The sequence below is a fragment of the Dermacentor silvarum genome, chromosome 10 (assembly GCF_013339745.2).
Source record: "Dermacentor silvarum isolate Dsil-2018 chromosome 10, BIME_Dsil_1.4, whole genome shotgun sequence".
NCBI lineage: Eukaryota > Metazoa > Arthropoda > Arachnida > Ixodida > Ixodidae > Dermacentor > Dermacentor silvarum.
In genome coordinates, this window is record NC_051163.1 from 74,703,315 (window position 1) to 74,724,455 (window position 21,141).

Genomic DNA, 21,141 nt, shown 5'->3' on the forward strand with positions numbered 1-21,141 from the left:
TTCGTCTGCCGCTGCTGCTAAACGAGTGGCCCGAGCAGAGGCTCAGCGCCGCCACTTCAGAATAAAATTATTTGCCACACTACATCGCGAATTGAAAACACCTAACTAAGGTATCGTGATCGTCGGTGATATTTTTCTTTACAGTCACACTTGTCGGCCGCTGGAATCGCGCCTTGCCCACCGGCACATCGCTCAGATCGCTTTATCGCCAGAGCAACGCCCTTTCCCCTTTTCCTCCTCTCAACGGCCAGACCGACGCAGTGAGCGCGGTGGGAGCATCGACGCTCCAGCAATGGCGTCTGTCTATCGGCGATGCGGCGATGTGCACATTTTGCGCGATGGTTGTGCACCCGCTGGCCTGACGTGAACCCCGCCAGCACGTGGAGTATTCGGAAGAACATTGACTTGAATTTTCCTTGAGACGTGGCTACGACGTATGCAGCATTTCCAGGTGCCACGGACCGACGCGCCTTGGCCACCATCACCGAGAACGCAAGACCTAATGGTATGGTGACTGCTTTGTAATCTCCGACATCGCGTTCTTGAATAATTCTTTGCAATTATCTTGGATATTGTTGAATCACGGCTCAGTCTAGTTCTTGTCACCTTTAACACCACTATATGTTTCGATGAGAGCGCAAGCAGCTCGAAGGCGACCGCTCTCTTAACGCCGATCGCTTGCTTCGGCAAGAACGTGGTCTTAATTTTCGTAGCCAACATTATCCTGCGGCCTTTTTTTTTTCTACGTCTCTTTCGCATGATATTCCATTGTAGCTGTATAATTCCACGGGTCTCTCAAGGATTGCTCCTTTTTTACTCGTGTGTTTGTTCCGGAACTACATTTTCGAAGCAATAGAAAGTTATATTCTTAAATTGTTCCCACAACATGTTGACGTCCGCCGCCCCATCGCATACTACAATATTGTTAAGCGCACGTGCTTTTAGTGATAAGCGCAAGTGTGGACCGCACATGCGCCATTCTCTCCGTTTGTTTTCCCTGCCCTTTCCCTCTTTTCTTTGGTATATATTCGCTACGGAATATAAACGTGGCTGTTATGCATGGTGACACCGACCATTTCTTGTCAGAGGCGGCGTGACTGCCGCCAACGTAACAAATGTCGTTCTATATCTCGGATGCTGACATCAGAATTTGGAAACATTTCCGGCCTGAAAAGCTTGTCTCTTCACCTTCTTGTTTGGCAAAAACAGTTTTACTGTAAGCAAGACAAGCTTGTGACCATAAAGACCTTTACAAATGGACACTTCCTAATGATTTATTTTGCTACTTAAGAAAAGCAGGTCCTTCAAAAATTGATACTTGTTCCTAATCTAGTTTTGTTAAGGAATTGTCTTCAGTCATTTCTGAAGGCCAAGTCGAGCAAAGTTTTAGTGTTTTGGGTCAGTTGCTCCCAGATCTAGTAAATTCCCTATTATTCCGGGTAGGTTGAAGTCACCCGCAGTGATAACACGTGTGTTAGTTGCTACATTAGTACAAAGATAAATCTTGAATCCACTCTAAATATGTCACAGCTGTTTCGGAGATCTATAAACCGCTCAGACTACAAAACAACTCGCACCTAACATTATCCTGTACCAGATATACTTTCTGTTCCCACACAGTCTTTCATCATGACTAGCTCAATACCACCACCACCACCACCATGTGCATCACTACCATTGCGAATCATTTCATATAAAAGAAAGATTGTTAACGCGAATGCCCCAGGTGCCTATGCTGGCGGTGCTCTTGGTGAAACTGCGCCGTGACAAAAAGTGGCCGATGCCGTAGAGAGTAAAAACACGTCAAAAATGCTCGGATTGACGTCACGTTTCTCAGGTAGGTTCCTGTAAACAAAGTAAATTAGTGTCTTTGAAAATAAGTTTTCGTACATTTCGGTCTGGGTGGCAATGGAACCCGGGCCTCCGTGGTACGACTCCAGAACGCTTCCCTGAAGCCAAGCCTGCTTCAAGTTTCTGGCTTACTAAAGATGTGCCTAGTGCGTGCCTGATTGCACACGTAACGTCACAGCGATCTCGCTGACTACTGCTTACGTCACTGGGCGTGCATGTGATGGTGCGCAGGAGGTGGCGCACGTCATGAGTGCATAAAATGAGCGTGTTGATGGCGTTGCGAAGTCTACGAATGGTACGATGCTTTCGAATTCCCACACGTAAGCAGCCTTAAGTGTCTGCCGAATTTAGTAAGTGCTGTTGTGCCAGGTGTTGTTGCGCAGAAAAGCGAGTGCGCCCGCTCTGCGCATTGACGTCATAGTCGGAGCGGCGGCGGTGGTTGTCGGCAGCGAGCGATGCAGGAGCGGGAACGCTCTTGCGGCTCGCGAGGACGGCCGCGCAAGTACGCCACTGCGGAAGAAGCGCGTGACGCTGTGCCTCAGTGAGGAGGTCTCCTTAGTGCCACACGTGTATTTGCCATTGCGGCTCATTATGTCTTGCAAGACGTGCAGCCCCGGTTGTATAACTGAATGCGTTACCAATAGGGCTTGCCAATAAATCTAACCGCGATTGCATAACTACATGTATTACCAAATGTGCTGCAGACTTTCGCCTTCTTGTGTTACAAGAGTGTAACACCAGCCGACTTTTTTCACAATTACTCATTCCAGGTCGTAGCAGCAAGTTCTTATTACCACTACAGTCTCGGGATCATACTGCATCAGCAGGTGTTCAAGTTGGTGAATGGTGTTAACTTTCAATGTTAGGCACTCGTCAAACAACTCTAGCAAATTTTTTTTTTCACTTCACTCGTAGTTTCAGCGTCATTTTCACTAATTCCGAACACAAATAAATTACTCCGACGCTGTAAGCCCTCCACATCAAAGGTCTATAGCTGCTGTAAATGCTAAGTAGTATATAAACCGTGTACATGTTGATTCAAGTCGGCCTACGCTTTATTTCATTGGATGCACACCCCTTGCACTGTTCTCACGTTCCGCCATCTTTTGAGTCAGTATATCTAATTGTTTGGTAACAGGGACCTGATTTTCTTTGATGAGCTTAACATCTTCTAGCAGCGCTTTCAGTCCCGTCAACAGTTCGTCCAACGTTTTTGCTGCGGCCCAGGGACCAGGCAGGATTCGGCTCGACCTCGTCGGCGAGTGTTTCAGCACACTATCAACACAGACTTTAGGCCCCGGCAGGACAATAATCAATCGAATATTCTTTATGAAACATTTACCGTGCTTACTTACCCGTAAAAACCGGAGAATCAGCTGAGCCGCGTTCACTTTTTTTTTGCGTTCGCCGTGTCCACGAAGTGTCTAGCTGTCGACTGTGCTTAAGTAGCCTGCGCTGTCTGTAGTCGATGCTCTGGAGAATGTATTTCCCCAGGCATGCGCTGGTCCATGCAGGCGTGGAGCTTGCCACCTAGCTTGTCGCAATTGACGATGATCAGAGTCCGTGGCGACAGAGAAGGTGATTGAAATTTGCGTTGAGGAACCGAGTGCAACGATTTCTGGAGTGCGCAAGTGTCAAGTCTATACAAAAATATGTGTTACGCGAAACTGTAACCGCTCTTGCATCCGCACCTTCAGGTAATGCAAGGATATGTCTTGACTAAAGAAAGGCCTGTAAAAAGAAGAGAATCGGTGGAGGCACCTTCATTCTTACGCCTTCGCCATGTTCAAAGTTTAATATATTGACAGTCGATTTACGCTAAGGCGAATGCAATTGACCATAGTAAGAATTCAAACTCCCGGGACTGAATAATGCATCGCCAAACTGCTAACAGTTATTCTTGATCGAGAATGTATAAGAGAACTTTTCTATTCTTGGAAGTGATTTGGCGACTGATACAACGAGTGTCGTGAACTTAAAAAATTATGTTCGGCTTAGCTTCTCTGAAAAAAAGGCAAAGTGTTGTTAACGATTGATAATTGGTTAACAAAAAATGCCACCCTTTAGGTATCCTGTGAAAAAGCAGATTCAGAGCTAATGCAAACTCATGTGACAGTGTTTCACTCTACGCCAAAAGGGCCGTTTCTAACATGCATCTGACAAGCAAGAACATCGTCTTGGTGTTAATTGCCGATGCCGTACTGGCGTCAATACATGGCTCATGCCAAACAGTGGCGTAGCCAGGGGCTGCCACACTGGGCACGTGTCCCCTCCCCCTCTCCTGAAATTTCTGTGCTAGTATGTGGCTTGCCAAGCCCCACCTCCTCTTCCTCACCCTCCCCGTCCCCGGTCAAGTGCGGGCCCCTCCCCTGGAAAAAAATTTCTGGCTATGCCGGTTATACCAACCATAATGTTCGGCCATACTAGTATTGCCGTGCTGGTGCATGCAATTGTGCAAGACTTCTTTTTTCGTCTTCAGGCGGCAGGCACAAAGCACAAAAGAGCAGCCGCACTCAACTACATTTCAGAATCGACGAACACCACAGTTTCCTTCATCAAGCAGATGCCTGTTAGTGGTCTGGAGCGCCACACAATACGCCGTTGCCTGGGATCTAGATCATTGTCTGCGACTGACTGTTGCTAGTCTTATATTTTCGGTATATAAACACTAGGCGTAGGTCTGGAAATCTCATATCGGTTGTCATCGAATGTCATGCCGTAAAAGCCCAGAAAGAAGAAAAAAGTCAGGTAGATCATGTGTGGCCAGTGAAGTGTCGTTACAGCCACTCCGGTGAAATTAAACGAGACGCAGACCTCAAAAGATCTACTAACGTTAACGTTTTTGCTTCCACAGGGGAGCCTTCTTCACAAAAGATTTAGTAAGGTTAACGTGTCGGCTCCCAAATGCGAGCTTTGTTCACAGACAAGGTTAGCCGCAACCTTAACCTTACTAAATGAAATCGCTTGTCGCTGGTGTCTTGTTTTATTTCGCCATGTTCCATCTCGACCCGACAGGATTCCATCTCAGCGTCAATTCCTTAAGGTCACCCTGTTTTTCAGCCCTTGGTCAGGCGTTGCTCTCTGCAGATTGTTTGACTAAAGCTTTCAAAGGTAGTCCATGTGACGACGCACTTCAGCGTTTGTGCTTTTTATAAACCATTATAGCTTATAATTGCGATAAATCAAAGCCCGTACGACGCAGCACTGCACTTGAAAGAAAAAAAAAGAAAAAGAAATAGCTCAATGAAAACACTACCAAGCAACAACAGCTAAAATCAATACAATATGCTGTAATGTGCTGCAGCAACATTTCACGCAATCTATTCTTTGGTATGGCACGGAATCTTTGCTCTGTTAACTTGAATTTTTTCCGAATAAGGGGGGACACTATGGCGCAGCATTTAAAATCTGTAGTGTAAGTGTGGTGTAGAAACATACCAATGTGTGTGTTGACGGGTAGAGTGAACTAAACTGTTTCCTGCAGGCAATATCACCTATCGTTATAACATTCGGATTTGTGTACACCGCGGACAGCACCACACAGTCAAAGGCACATGCACAGGCTAATCGTTTTCAATATGACGAAGCACAAAAAAAAACAAAAAAAAAAAACAGCGAGGTGGACCAAGTGTACGGAGCTATGAGCGCTCCCCATATAAAAAAATGCATTTTTTTTGGGGGGGGGGGGGGCAAAGCGCAAGAAAGTAAGAAAGATTTTCCTCTTTCTTGTACACAAATTTCTATTCACCCTTCCTCCGCTCTGTTCTTAGGGAAACGTGCATACTGCCCACCAGGGTGCTTCCTTGATGCTAGTTTGACACACACCACGCATATATATATATATATATATATATATATATATATATATATATTACTGCTGAGCACTTCTATGTACCTCTGTTCCCTTCATGCCACAACTATTGTGTCCTGCGCACTTCTACAGATTATAAAGTTTGTACCATTTTCCTCCAATTCCCGCCAAGCTCCACTGTGATACTACTTTATTGCAGAAATGGGTGCACATTGAGCCAAACAATAAATTGGTTTTTCTCCCTCTAATGCTTAGCAATTAGATCTTTCGCACAGTGCATAATCACGTGGCAATATACGTGTTAAGTCCCTTTCCAACGTACATACAATGTTTTGGAACGGGTGATCGAGTATTCTGCTTCATGCACCTGAAATTATAGGTTTAAATGTTGCGTGCTTAGGAAAACTATGCTATGCCTTAGGTTATCATGCGCCTCGGCTATATGAGCTGCGGTCGGGTTGTGCGACGAGTGGAGGCTAAATGAGACATGTAGGACGATCATAAACATCGTCAGCCTCACTACTTTTATGTCCACTGCAGGGCGAAGGTCTTTCCCAGCGATGTCCGACTACCCCTGTTTTGTGGTATCTGGTTTCATGTTGGGCTTTGTAAATTTCCTAATTTCTTCGCACCATCTATTTCTTGGCCGTTCTGAGCTGTGCATTCCTTGCCTTAGCACCCATTTTGTAACTATTAGACCACCGGATTTCATACGCAATACACATCCTGTCCAGCTCCATTTCTTTGTTAATGTGAGCTAGAATATCGGCAGCCCCGTTTGCTCTCTATTCCACGCCACTGTGTTCATGTCTCTTAACGCTACGTCTGACATTTCTCTTTCCATCGCTTGCGGCGAGGTCCGTTAACTTCATTACAAGCTTTTTGTATACGTCCATGTTTCTGCCCATATATATCTATACCGGTAGAATGCAATGATTTTACCATTTTTTAGACAGATAGCAGTAAGCTACCGGTCATGATTTGGTAATGCCTGCCATTTCCGCTACAACACATTTTTATTCTTGTGTAAATGTCATTCTCATAATCACGGCAACTTGCGAGTAATTGGCCTAAATAAATGTACTGTTCAGCAGATTCTAAAGGCTGAGTGCCGATCATGAATTATTCGTATTTTTGCAGGCAATCAAACATAACATTTGTCATGAGCCTGTTAATCTTCAACCTTTCTCTTGCATTTTCTTTGCTAAGGTCCTGAATCATTTCTATCAATGTTTCCCCAGCATTGCAGAACAGGACTATGTAATCTGCAAAGAGAAGGTTGTTGACGTATTCACCGTTGATCCTTCTCCCTAATCCTTTTTAATCTAATCACTTGAATACTTCTAAGCATGCAATGAATATTATAAAGCAAATGTCTCCTTATCCGACACCTATCTAAATTTTCACGTTTTCTGCGTAGGTGCTTTATTATGCGCACCCTTTGTGCCCGCCTAATAAGGAAATGTCTGAGGTGGTTATTTCTTTTGTATGGCGCTGCGCCATGCATATCATGTTTCCGACATTTGTAAATGAGTTTATATATTCGGTGTCAACAGCACAGGCTGTAGGGCTTGGAAAGTTGTTGGATGTTGGCTTGGCTGTAAAATGGCCGCTGCTCGTGTTTCGAATGGCGCTCTCTGTGATGGTCTCGATGTCAGTGTGAAAGTGTCCTTCACTTTGTGCCGAAGTGTGTTGAACGTCGAGGTAGCCGTTAGATGTTGCTGAAGTGATGTCGGGTAATAAATGTGCATCCGTTCTCGTGAAGCACAGTCTTTCCTAAAGTAGGCTGGTACCCCGGTAACAGGTTGATAGACTTTAGATCTGCTTTTGGGTAAACTTCCACAGAGTGGAATGACATGTGTGATGTCTTGAGCATCAGTAAACTTTACATTGAATGATCTTTTCAAATTTACACGGGTTCGCTTTCAGTTGACGCTTTTTCTAGTCGTGGAATTTCGCATCGAACTATGAGAATTTTATTTACTCAATTTTTTATCGAGAATTTTTATCGAGCAACCGACCACGTTGTTAAGTTTGCATGGTAGCCGAGGAGAGACGTCAGTTACGGCCTTGGCGAGTTGGGAAGTTGGAGTTAAAACCATTTTTGGTACGATTTGTAGCCTCTGTTCGACCTTCTGCCAGTAAGGCGTGCACAAAGCTTAAGTCGTGAACTACCCCGTTAAAAACTGGCAGAGGGATATGCTAAGTGTAACGATGTTTATTTAAAGGTGAGAAGCAGCAGATAAACAGCAGTCTAGCAACAGCGAACAGCCCGAGCTCTCTTGCAAATCACAACACGGGTCGTCATCGTCGTCTCCGATCTGCTATTGGAAACACGAGGCGCGTCTGCTTCATTACATAAGGAACAAACAAAAACGTTCGAGGTTAAATTTGCTCTCAGTGCAATTTACCAGGGCTTTGAAACGCGAGCACTCACAATTTTGGCTCAGCTGGACCAGGGGGAGGTTGTGTTTTATGTTTGTTTCATTTGGTTCATTTTCATGTTTCATTTGTGCCGACCGCTTTCTTGAATTTGCATAAGAAAAACAATGTGCATTTGTATATCTAATGGCTCGAACATCTATGTTCTATGCATGACTACCTTTTCGTTCAGGAATCCTTCCTTCTTCCATTAAGAAAAAGTATTAAATAAAAGCAAGAGCGACGGCACCATCATGGAGCTGGCAAGGCCATTAAAGGCCAATGGATTGGCTTTCTATGTGGTTTACGAAAACATTTTTTTTTTTGTGTAAAGCGCACCTTTTTCAGACCAACGTGCCACCTGAAACAGCAGTTTGCTATTGGAGCAATGTTCGGAGTCGCTGCAATTGAAAGCAATTGTGGCACATACATAAAAAAGGCAAACAACGCAGCACATCTATTGCCTCACGAAGAAAACGTACAAAGAAAATATGTTGTCGGCGTCTGTTTCTGCTCAACAAAACAAATATGATGACTTTAGGATGGAAAAACCTGAGCAGTATTCACGTTTACTTTTTTATTGATCCTACTGCGAACCAAGGATGTGAGGGATGTCTGCACGATTTTGTGAATAGACAAGCCTCAAGAGCAAGAAAAAGTAAACGGGAAACGAAGTGTCAGGAGCTACTACTCTCATTTTGATGTAACGCCGCATCCATATGATAAGCTTGTAAGCTTATTCTTGTTCTACAAATTTTGACGTTTTCAATACTCCAGAGAATAAACCCTGTTTCTTTAGCTTCAACATCATTATTGGAGCTTTGTGTTTCTATCTGTAGCGGATCATTATTGGAGCTTTGTGTTTCCATCTGTAGCGGATCAGTAATTCTTTGTTCCTAGTTCCACGCACGCAGGCGCACACGCAAAAACACCCGCACTCGCACAATAGCTACGTCACGTATTCCGGCATTGGTCACTTTGGAGCAAAAGGTTTGATGCAATAACTTTTCAAAGTTTAACGTGACGTCTATTTAATGCTCACGGCAAAAGTACGACTGAAAGAAAACGTTGCATCATCGCACAAGGGTGCCTAACAGGATTCTCGGCAAAACTATGATCATGACATTTACCTTCGCGGCAGGCGATGTTGTCGTCGGGAGGATTTCTAAAGCCTTGGTGGTTGGTTTGACACCCTGCTGCACAGCACTGATGAACGCCATGTGTGCCGCTATGGCAGCGAGACGAAGTACCAATATGGATCGCGCGTGACATTGAGCATGCAAGCTAATCAGTTTAGTGACAAATACAGTTTTATCACAAGAATATCCGTAAACGGATGAGTTGTCTGAATAGTTGACCTATTCTAATGCACGATTACAACAAGCCAGTTGTTTCCTGGAGACACACCCGCACGAAAACAAGGAAATTAGAATATCCGTCAGTCAAAGTACCTATTATGTCTCCCTAAAGCGTCGTTTTGTACTAGGAGTATGCGCTCAAAAATTTAGCACTTAAGAAACAGGAGAAAAGGGAAGACTGCATCATTCCGTATATGGTTAAACAAATCATCGTTCCTATAGCAGCAGACATACGTGTCAAGGGCAAATCAATAAATCTGATCTTAGCCATCACAGCTATTGCTTTGTTATAGTAGAAATTTCGCCATAGGTCTCTTCGATTTGTCCTCAGGGGCGGCCCAGAAGTGCCCGAGGCGCTCCTTTCAGTCAATGGGCGTTGGGCTACGCAGCTTCTAGGGGAGTCCTGGGCAGTCCGGGATGGCAAGTTGAAGAGTCACTATTATAAATCAGGTGTCATTCTGCTAAGATTGTCTGCACGTTCCATATAAAGGATATGTTTCCTAGTTGGGCTCGTCTCGTTGTCTTTGTCAACATTTTATTATTGCGATAGCAATTATATGGACACTCAAAAGCAGATTTCTGCCGTTGGCGTCGCCGTCGCCGTCGGCGTCGCCGTCGCCGTCGCCGTCGCCGTCGCCGTGAGGTTCCGTATGACGTCATTTGGAGATGAAATCGTCGCCGCGCGGTAAGTGGTTCTTGAGGGAAAGGGAAAGGTTGGCGCTATCTTCTGCGCCGCCGAACGCTGTATGTGCGAGTGAAAGGGCGCGAGGGACGCGCGCTTTCACAGGGAGTGAACGCACGGCGGAGAACAAACGCGCGTTCTGCGCCGTGCTCGCTTAAGGGCTGCAGAAGTAGGCGTCTCTTTTCTCCTTTACAATGACCATATATGTAGAGCAAACGCGCCTTCTTCAGACGCGCGAGAGTCCGTGGGGGAGGGGGAGGGAAGGGAGCCGACGTTTAGCTGCGGCACCAAGTGGCTATTTATATCAGAGGCTCCAGCAACAGTCACCAACGCCGCACGCATTTTGAGCTAACGCGGGCAAAACGCCGATGGCGTCCACAACAGTTCTGCGTGTTGTTGCTACCAAAGCCGCTCACCTTACTTCGTATGACATTGCTCTGTTGCTATCGCATTCATTGCTTCGCCCTTAGGGCGAAACTGTGACATTTTTCCTTCCTGTTTTCGACATTCATTTGCTGCTCCTAGTCGAACAAAGTAAATAGAGGAGGAGATTTCGAAAACAAGGTTAGGAAAAAAAAAAGTGGTCGCAGTTTCACCTGAAAGGCGAAGCATCAATTGCGATAGCAAATTTGTAGACAGCTATACGGAGTAATGATAGCAGCTTTATCAGCTGTATAAACTTGGACATGCAGCAGCACCGGCAACGCGCAGAACTGTTCTCGACGCCGTCGGCGTTTTGCCCGCGTTCGCACAAAATGCGTGCGGCGTTGGTGACTGTTGCCGGAGCCTCTGATATAAATAGGCACTTGGTGCCGCAGCTAAACGTCGCCTCCCTTCCCTACCCCCCTCCCCCCACCCCCCAAAGCCTTTCGCGCGTCGGAAGAAGACGCGTTTGCTCTACATATATGGTGATTGTAAAGGAGGAAAGAGACGCCTACTTCTGCAGCCCTTCAGGGAGCACGGCGCAGAACGCGCGTTTGTTCGCCGTGAGTTCACTCCCCGTGAAAGCGCGCTTCCCTCGCACCCTTTCACTCGCACATACAGCGTTCGGCACGCGGCGACGGCCTGCCGGTTTTGCTTCGCCCAGCCATGGCGTCTCCACTCTATCCCTTCTTTCGCTCCCACTTACCCCTCCCCGTTGGCGCTGAGCCGTGCTCCCTCAAGGGCTGCAGAAGATAGCGCCAACCTTTCCCTTTCCCTCAAGAACCACTTACCACCGGCGACGATTTCATCTCCATTGACGTCATACGGAACCTCACGGCGACGGCGACGGCAGAAATCTGCTTTTGAGTGTCCATATAATTGCTATCGCAATAAAATATTCACCACTTGCGCGAATCCATGCTGCCGGCTTATTAGTTTACTCAGTGTGTCGTGCATTGCGCAACGCGACTTGGCGTGACGGGCAGTTTAAATGGACTCAGGCTGTGTCGTAAAGACTAGTCAGAGAGCAATAAGTGCGCATTACTTCGCATATCGTCTCGCAAGTTAAGATGTGGTAGAACCAAGAGTGGGATAGTGCGTATTGTATTCGACAGCAGACATACAAACACTTCGTTTGCAGGTTAATGATAACAAAACAGAGCTTATACCCTTATACAGTATAGTGGACACAACCTCCAGAAATGCCACCAGTTAGGTGAAAACGAAACCGAGATGTTATATTGCTGTTGTTGTTCGTTTGCTTAGATACTGCCTTCGCCATTTTTTATGGCCTATTCAGCCTATCATTTAAAAGTATGCTCTGTGCATTTAGCAAAGGCAAAAAAAGTTGCCTCTTTCAAGTTTCGCTGTGTAAATATATACATTTTTTCCCATGAAACTTGCATTTATGAGAAAAAAAATTTCTCTTGTTTGAGCCTCACTTAGTCCTCCTCTGATTACGCTCTGTCTTATCATTACGTATTCCGTTTACACCAAACCAAAGCAAGGATTGACGTCGCGAAACCACACATGCGGACGAATGAGGCACGATTGTTAGACGCCGAAAGGTTCAACGGACACCGTTATGTTGCATCGCCCTGTCGCGTTATTGCATCTGCTCTGGCACGCCCAGGGAAGAAACTATTCCGCCTAGCCATGCATGTCGGCGCATTCACCCAACTTAATGAGGGTAAAAGACTTCATCACGCTACACACAAAAGGCCGGGTGCTCCGTAAAATTTTCTTCCAGCACGGCAGATATGAAGGAATCAAGAATGGCCCCTTGCCCAAGAATCGGAGCTTAGTTTATTCACGCCGCCAATGCCTCAAGCAGTAATGCTGAGGTGCTACGGACGCAAAGTGCCGTAAGATATGGGATTCTTTAATACAAAGAACATCTCGACGCCCCCATGGGAACTCGGATGAACTAGTTAAGGTCTGCTTGGCATTCCGCGCGGTATAAGGCGGTGTTGTTTATTAAGAGACTGCGCATTTTCACGAGCACGCAGTGGTACCGTTAATATGCACTGCGAAAATATATCACATAGCGCTTTCCTTTTCAGCGAACGCATAGTTTCTTTTTATTTTTTTATTTTTTTAGTTCATGAATGCTTTGTATCGTGACTCTAATTAAAAACCATCTCTCTTGTATGGTTTTTCTTTTTTGTCTCTGCTGGCTGTTTTCCGTGTGAATCCTTGCCATCAGACTGTGCACATTTTGTCGGGAATTACACGCCTGCTTTGAAACAGGTAATATGCATTGCAGCTCTTGGAAAAATACACACATTGCATTTCAGGCACTCAGGGCAACAATAACACACATCTTCTATTGAAGGGCAACTACGCAACTGCCATAAAATCACCGAATTACTGTGCGGGCATAGCGAGGTAACGTCCTTCTAGTTCGCCGAATCTATTTTTATGTCGTCGAATTTTCTGGCGCTAATCGTAAAGGGGAAGAAACAACAAATATACAAAAAGGAGACCCTCACTTGCTACTAAAAGTATATTGGGCATAAAAAGCTTTTAGCTCCCGTTACCGTCGACCTTCAAGAGACCTTGAGCCAATATTCAGAGCCGTTATTCGTGCACTCCAGACGAGAATGTGGCGAAAACGAAATGAGAACATCCGGGCATCGTTGCGAGAGAAAAACGAGATAATCCGGGCAACCAGTAAAAACTTAAGATGATGTGGTCTCTGTCCCCCAACCCCTTGAACAGGACCGCATTATATACCCTATAGTTACTTCCCAAAGAAGCTGCAAAAAAATTGCTTCCGATTTCTTCCTAATGTTTGTTCATAGGGTGTCTCAAATTGAAACTTCTATAGTACGCTGAAGTTTAATTTGTCATTTCTAATAGCAAGGTTCAAAAGGCAGATACAGTGCCCCATACACTTGATTGGCATCTTTTGGCGCTGAGACAGGGTTGTCTGTGCTCTTTCCAACGCCAGCGGCCCGTGAGCTCCGCGGCGCGGGTTTTGCGCCGCCTCCTTCGAGACATGGCGCCACGCTGCGTCAGCAGGCCGGCAGTGTCCGGCGCGCCGCGGATCGCTGTTTGGTCGAGACGAGACTTGCAAGGAGGTTCCATTCAAAACAGATTCATTTCGGCTCAGTAAGCTTTCAGGCCAGCGACGTGGCACCAATCTGCTTTGCCGGTAACAATTTTATGCTAACATCTACTTTCAATTACGAGTGAGTCAATGGCATAACTTGATTTGAAATGCGGTGATTGGGGCCACTTAGGAAGCCAGAATTTTTTTTTTGTCAAAGTGCGTGCATAGATAAACTGTCTAGATGCGAACATCCAGAGAGAAAAATGTCATAACCGATACAGCACACTACCTTACAAGCATATCTTACTGAATTTTCACATCTGCATAGCGGATTCATTCGCTAGGTATACGAAAAAAAAATAAGATTTTAATTTCTCTGCTTATTAACGAAACTGTTAAGGGGCGTTTCGCTGAAGTTTTTGTGCGGCGCCTTGTGACGGCGTGGTCGTCGTCAAACGTAAATGCAACGCAATGTATGTGGGAACCCCGAATTAGATGAGAAACGTAATAATCAATTCTAATGAAGGAAACGTTGACTTGTGTATATCTCACCGGAATATAGAATTACAAGCGCATTTTTAGCCACTAAACAGCAAATTTTGTTTATGGCGTCGCGTTATACCGGCCCCGCGTCGGATGTCAGCCAGGAATTTTTGCATGGCTTCGGCGGTGACAGGCAGATGCAGTGTTGGTGGGGGCCGTCGCTACAAAAAGTGCCGTGGTATGTGCGAGAGACATGCGTGAAGAATATGTCACACTTTTTTGAGTACCCAGACCCATGATTTAAACGGCGTTTCCCACATTGCAAAGTGTTATTCAGGAACACATTCGACACGCGTCCTGCCGCTTCGAGGAGCGGCATTTGCCGTCATTTATACTATATATATATATATATATATAGTTACGTGTGGAGAGAGACAACATAACTAATTACGCTGTATTGATAAAGGCAGTGCAGCCGGCGACCAAGATGGCAAGTCGTCGTTGTTGTCGCCTGCTCGTGCCAAGCCCAGATGCCCATCTTCATCTTCCCTTGCGCCATGTCTCTTAAGCGTCAGTTGCATCGCAACAACATACATATACATACATACATGCTCGTCTAAGCTCTCCACTTCCCCTTCGGTCTCTAGCACGTCACCGAGTTCCCACACTTCACACACATAAACTTTCGACACTCGCGCAGCTAACGCCGCGCTCGAACGCCTCAGAAGTTGCTGCGTTCAAGCGAGAATGATCCAGCACACTGACTCCTACGGCGTTTGAAGGGCATCAGTACTCGTTCCTACCGCTTGCCTGTATACACATCAGACATAAACATCAAACACATCGAATACCTCCTGATATGATTTTTTTTAGATTACCATACATCTGTTTGGTGGAGCCTATTGCTGTTCTATTTGCATGTCTGTCCCTTCTAAAGCAAAAATCTTGACAGCTATGCACTAACTAACCCAAAATATTGATGCCGATATGTCGTTTTATTCCTTCCTCGATTGAGTCCTTTGTTCGCTTCTGTTTTTCTGCTTCTTTAGATGATGGCGAAGTTCTTTCAGATTAATTATTGGCCAAAGAAATAAGTTGGTAATGTATAAAAAGAAGACTTGTTAAGTCTTCTGAAATACCTTGTTTTTTGTTTTTGTTTTTTTAGGCGCTGTCCTTTGAGTTATGCTGGTGTACTGTGGGGATGTTTAACTGATTGCCCAAGAGCAAACATGAAAAAGTTGTGGGTATGACAGCGCTGCAACAAAACACAATCATTCAAAAGTGTGCTAGTCCGAAGTGCAGCGCAAATACACAAATGCTTTATTATGACCACCTTAAAAAAACCTACAGCAATGAATGTGCGTTTTTGTGCATCATAACTATTTTACTAACCGGCCCATTTCAAGACAGAAAATTGTCATGGATTAAGGTGAAAGTCGCAGTGCTTAATATCAGATTATTAATGACTCAACAGCGTACGGGGTGCTCATAAAGCAGTGACACACATCTTTTGAGTCCGGCAGAGTGCGAGACTATTTGAGGCTGTTACTCAGCCTCCATAGAAGAGCACCTGCATGAATACGGCATCAGATCATAAAAGCGATTTATGCCTACAAGCAACTCTAAGACATTAAAGTCACGGTCATTACAAAACTTATCGCGACGGAACACAAGAAAATACGATGCTGGGTCATCGTGGGAGCACCTACATCGCTAGACACCATGGATAGCTGAAATACAGATTTGTGCAAACCGCTCCTTCTCAAATGTTAGTACCGAGCAAGAATACAGTTAACACAAGAGTGGATTCAAAACCTCTCAAAGTGTCGAAATTGCGCCGTATGAGATGCAGATACATACAGCAAATCTATACAAGCAGCGTGACAGAGCGATCTACAATCGAGTTCCGGATGTGCTTAGCATCGAGAAAACGTGAAAGATTACTACTATACGTATTTATTGAAATTTTGGCTCCAAGAACAGCACAATAATCACGTAATCTTAGGACCGTCTGCCATGTTTATTTACTTATCATGGAAGGTATAGGAGAGTGCAAGCATTTCGATCCTGTATCCTTGCAAAAGTACCGCGCACGGCTGCTGTACAACCAACAAATGGAACGTTATCGTTACAACGCCGAAACCAGAAAACCAAAGTTACGAAGCAAGTGAAAGGGGAATGGCACAACATAGCATTTCAAGCATCTCTTAGTGACCGTATATTCATGTCTCAACGGCAGGTAACAGAAGCAGCAAGTTAAAAAGTTGTTGCTTATCTGTCAGCACGCCAAAGTACTTAGGCCAAAATGCCGGGAACAAATACGCGAAGCCAGACCTGACTTCGCCTGCATAGGGCATACACCCCCGAAATCAACGTGAAGCACGTGCTTCTCGAAGGTGAGGGCAGAGCTGTATAGGGGAGGCTTGCGGCGACAACTGCAGCTCCCAAATTTCAGACATTACTTGCGGCAGTCACTTGATGTAAAAAACAACCTGCACGAGCTGTGTGTTCTGTAAACTAGAAAGCACAGGTCTGTCCGAATAGGATGTCGGGGAGTATAGCTGCAGCTTGAAGATTACATTAAGAGACAATTTGCACCGCAACAGAGGATGTTAATCGGTTGGCATTGCCTCGTGATAGGAAATATGAGTATAGTTTTCCAGATAACTTTTTTCACGTGCGTTGTCCAGAGGCTTTCAGGTTAAAGTTATACATTACCTATTAGCGTGTTTACTAGCTAACTGAAAAAAAAATCTTTAAATAGCCATTCTGTGACAATGGGCACTTAGATATGCATGTCTTACTGATAAGTTAAATAAATGTTGCATACGATGTTCATACCACGTGATTCAGGCCGACGTGTCGGCATTTCTGTGCCAATTGAATGTCTGCCACTCTCTTTGCATTGTGTAGCTCTTTCGCCGCATTCTACGGGCGGTCAAAATTAAGCTTTATGGAATTTTTAAAAATTGCCTGTGGCAGGTAGCATAATTCTTATTCGTTGAGCTGGGTTATTCGAAGAGGCGGACATTAGTAGCACGATAAATCGAAACAAATATTCAACTAATAGCAAAACTTTACGAAATAACTTCTTAGGTAATTACTTTACGACACATATTGCAATTTACGAATTGTAGCGTGAGCTTGTCAGGCGTATCCTTTTGGAATGAATTTCCAGAGTGGCACTAGCTTGGAGATATGCGCCATCAAACTCGCCGTAAAAATGCACTGTTGTTCCACTTACTTTTCTGCCAAAATGCTGTTTTATACACTGAAGCACAAAAGTAACTGGAACGCCCGTGTATTTCGTCCCACACTTTGGTAAATAACATCGCGAAACTGGTGTCATCCTGGAAATTCATTTCAAATGGATGCGTCTTGCAAACTCACCGGCTACAATTCGTAAATTGCAATCTGTGTCGCAAAATTATTGACGAAAACGTTCATTCATCATTTTTTGTTAATTAGTTGAATATGTGTTTAGATTTCTCGTGCTTCTAATGTGTGCCTCTTCGAATAACCCAGTTCAACGATAAGAACTATGCTACCTGCCACAGGCGATATTAAAAATTCCATGAAGCTTCCTTTTGAACACCTGGTGTAGTACTGTTATTTATTCCCATCTTGCCGCCCGGTTCATTTTTGATTAAATAACAAATAAGTCTCCATGGACAACGTATACAGCTTCTTTGTGTTAACGGTGATGCACTTATGCGATATCGCATACTTAATACCATGAAGGACATGCATTGGAATGAAGCTTAGCGCCATATGCCCGTATCGTTCAATTTTCCCGGAATACCCGTTCACTTAATCTACCAACAGGAACCTGCGAGGCCTCTCAATAATTAAAAATACAGACCATCGCTGTTGTTCCATTAGAGCAGAATAATGGGACTTGGTACACTAGAGCATGTGATCACTTTTGTCCCACTTATATGCAGGCTTACATCGGGGTCTGCGAAAAGCACTTTCTGAAATAGTCCTCGTGGGTGTAAACCGCAGGTGTTGCCACTCTCCTCTGTCAACCTAAACACGCACTCCCGTGGGCTTCTAACAATCCCTGCTGTCGGGATTTTCACTGCGCACACGCCGCTGTCGTTGGGAACACATATAGTGAAAATTCTGGCAAATTCTGCGCTTGCATTGTTGTCGTAGAACGTGTTCGAACAGTTTTCTGCGCATTTTCTGTTCAGCATGTCACAAAACTATGAGACGCGTGCCGATACCCGCGTACAATAACGAAATCTTCCATCCGGCAACCTGCTAGACTATAACGTGTATCGAAGTGACTGACACTTGGAGCAGACAAAGAGGAAACGAAAAGCTTTATACAATAAGAACTGATAGCAGAAAATATCCTACATATAGCGGTAACAGCCCACCAGACGGACTGGGCCACTAGTGGCGACTCTCTCATCTAACAAAGAGCTGGTTAGGTCTTAAAAGCCCTCGCCGATACATGCTTGCTGGTCCATCGTCACATAGAACAACGTTAGGCACGGGGTGACATCACCCGCCTCGCATTCCTTCTCGTCAGCAAACCATAACGTGTTGGAGTTGGTGACCCTTCCCCGTTACACTTTGAGCAAGGCACTTTCGAGTCATTAGTGCAGGGACCTTCTGCCGTCTTGCGTATAAGGCTGGGCATCAGCAGCGTGGGGGGAAGCTCAAGAGACCGCGATGAATGTTCGCTCAGAGTTGTGCGGTACAACAACGCCTATATATGTACTGGCTCCTCGAGAAATCAAAGCACATGGTTTTGTGCAGAATCAATGAGAGCACAGCCTTTTACCCTTACGTTCTTAGATTCATGACGCAGTGAGGGGCGCTTAACAATGAAGAACATATTGGCGTCAGTCAGCTAACTATAGAGGAAACATACCACTTTTACCGGGGAATGAGCCAAAGACGTATCTCGTCAAGCTGCGTACAAGCTGCGTACTAGCTAAGGCATTGCCTTGTTGAGCAATAGATCGTGGGTCGTCGAGCACATATCCTAGTCTGAAAACGATGATTAGTTTAGACCACCATGTTTTAGACCAATTTTTTTTTCTTTCTTTAGGCGCTAAATCAAGGCACCCATTTTAATGCGCGCTTGTAGACTGTGTTGTAGATTAGGTTCGTCGCCACCTACTCAAGCAGCATCCAGATCAGCGCGTCGCAAATGGATCGTTCACGCCGCGTGTTCGCGGTCGAGGCTTGCCTCGTCGCGCTAGAGCGCAACTACTCAAGCTAAGGGTTGGCTGTGTTAATGTGCACGAACGTTTATACAGACAAGGACGTGTGACCAGTCCATCGTGTGCGTCTTGCGGTGGCTGCGAGACACTTCAGCACCTGATATTGGAATGTCCCGCTTTCAGTGCGCAATGCCTATCGCTAGTGAGGGACTATCATCTCCTTGGCCTGCGGTGTACGACTCTAGATGAATGTTTATACCCCAGTGGTTGTGCGTCTCGACGTGCTGATGGTGCTCTCCTTACTTTCCTAGAAGCAACGAACTTAGGGGCACGTTTGTAACCCAGCAACCATTTCTTTTATTTTACATTTTTTAGTAGCTTGACCTGCAGGGACGGGCCCTACTGTATGTTTTAGTTTATTCTTTGAGATTTGTCACTTTGCTCTTTCTTTCCTCCTTCCTCCCCTCCTTCCTATCTTTCCTTCTATGTTTCTCTCGTCCTTTCCGAAGAGTAGGCAGGCGTTGTGCCCCTTCTGGTGGCAGTTGCCAGCCTTGCTTCTCGCTTTCTCTTTCCTGTGTATATGTTCACAAATCAAATAATACTAATGTAGATTAGGTTCTTGCATAACACATATTGAAAAAAAGAACGCAAATTAATCGAGCAATCAATGGCATTTACAAATACTCTTAAACGTATTTCGGGTGAGTCATACACACAGTATAAGTCCAAAAGAATGTTTTTATGCCCTTGCCCGCTTGGCATTTTTCGCTGAATTGTTATATTCCCTTACATACATATTGCTTTTGCTTCGCCTGTATTTCTAAATTCCGTGCACTCAGACAGCCGTTAAAGCTAACTGCGGATGCAGACATTTTATAATCTATATAGATGTGTATATAATATATATAGAGCTGAGTAGCCGCGTGCCGTTCTTTTGTTGCTCACTGAACAATAACGGACCCAGCGCAAATAAAATGACCATAGCCCAGTGTAATTGTGCTAAGCCTATCACAAACTTAAAAAGAGCGTCGCCTACTCCAGGCTGTATTAAAAATGTCTGTCTTTGTGTCTGTCTGTCTGTATGTCCTTCTTTCTTTTTCTTTTTTTTCTCTGTCTTTCCTTTTTTTTTCGTTCTTTAGTAAATTTCGCAATTCCTTTGAAATAACCAAAATACACATCTTTTGCTCATTAAACTTTTTCTCGCGGAAAGTCGGCGTGCTTGAGTTGTTTTCGTAGTTTCCAGATGTTACGTATTTCGCTCAGACATTCCCGTATACCCGCTTTCGTTCACAAAATGACATCCGGATCCTGGCGACCCAGAAAGCCTATTATATAACAGTACACTCCCTGATGTCTCCGCAGTCGCCCGAGAAGGCTCGGACTCCGGCGTGTGCATTGCGAAGCGTAAAGACTAGGAACTGCTGGTGTGCTCAACGAAATATTAAAGGGAAAAAGAGACATCCACCCAATCGTAGCAATTGCAACAAAGGACGTCAAACACTTGCCTTTGCTTCGAGTTGTCGATAAATTCGACTTCGCCCTGCCATCTGCTAGCCGCCTGGTTAGCTCAGATGGTAGAGCGGCTGCCCCGGAAAGGCGGTGGTCCCGGGTTCGAGTCCCGGACCAGGACGAATTTTTCTTCAACTGCGAGGCTTTTCTTTCGAGGAACCCGTATGGGTTTCCTTTGTAGCAATTGCTACGATTGGGTGTATGTCTCTTTTTCCCTTTAATTACTTCTCTCCACCTAGCGGGTTTCCGCTGAACTATTATGTCAACGAAATATTACACGAAAGTTGTCGGAGTTACGATTTGCGCAAGGGATATCTTAGATAAGAGAAAGATGGCTAGGCAGCAGCCAATGAGGACGTGTCCCACCA

At 45.0% G+C, this 21,141-nt stretch overlaps 1 non-coding gene across 1 annotated transcript; it reads left to right on the top strand.

Moving 5' to 3' along the window:
- The first annotated feature begins 20,820 nt into the window (after positions 1-20,820).
- On the top strand, positions 20,821-20,895 carry Trnas-gga (transfer RNA serine (anticodon GGA)). Its single transcript has one exon. It is a non-coding gene; the product is annotated as a tRNA-Ser (tRNA).
- The last annotated feature ends 246 nt before the right edge of the window (positions 20,896-21,141 follow it).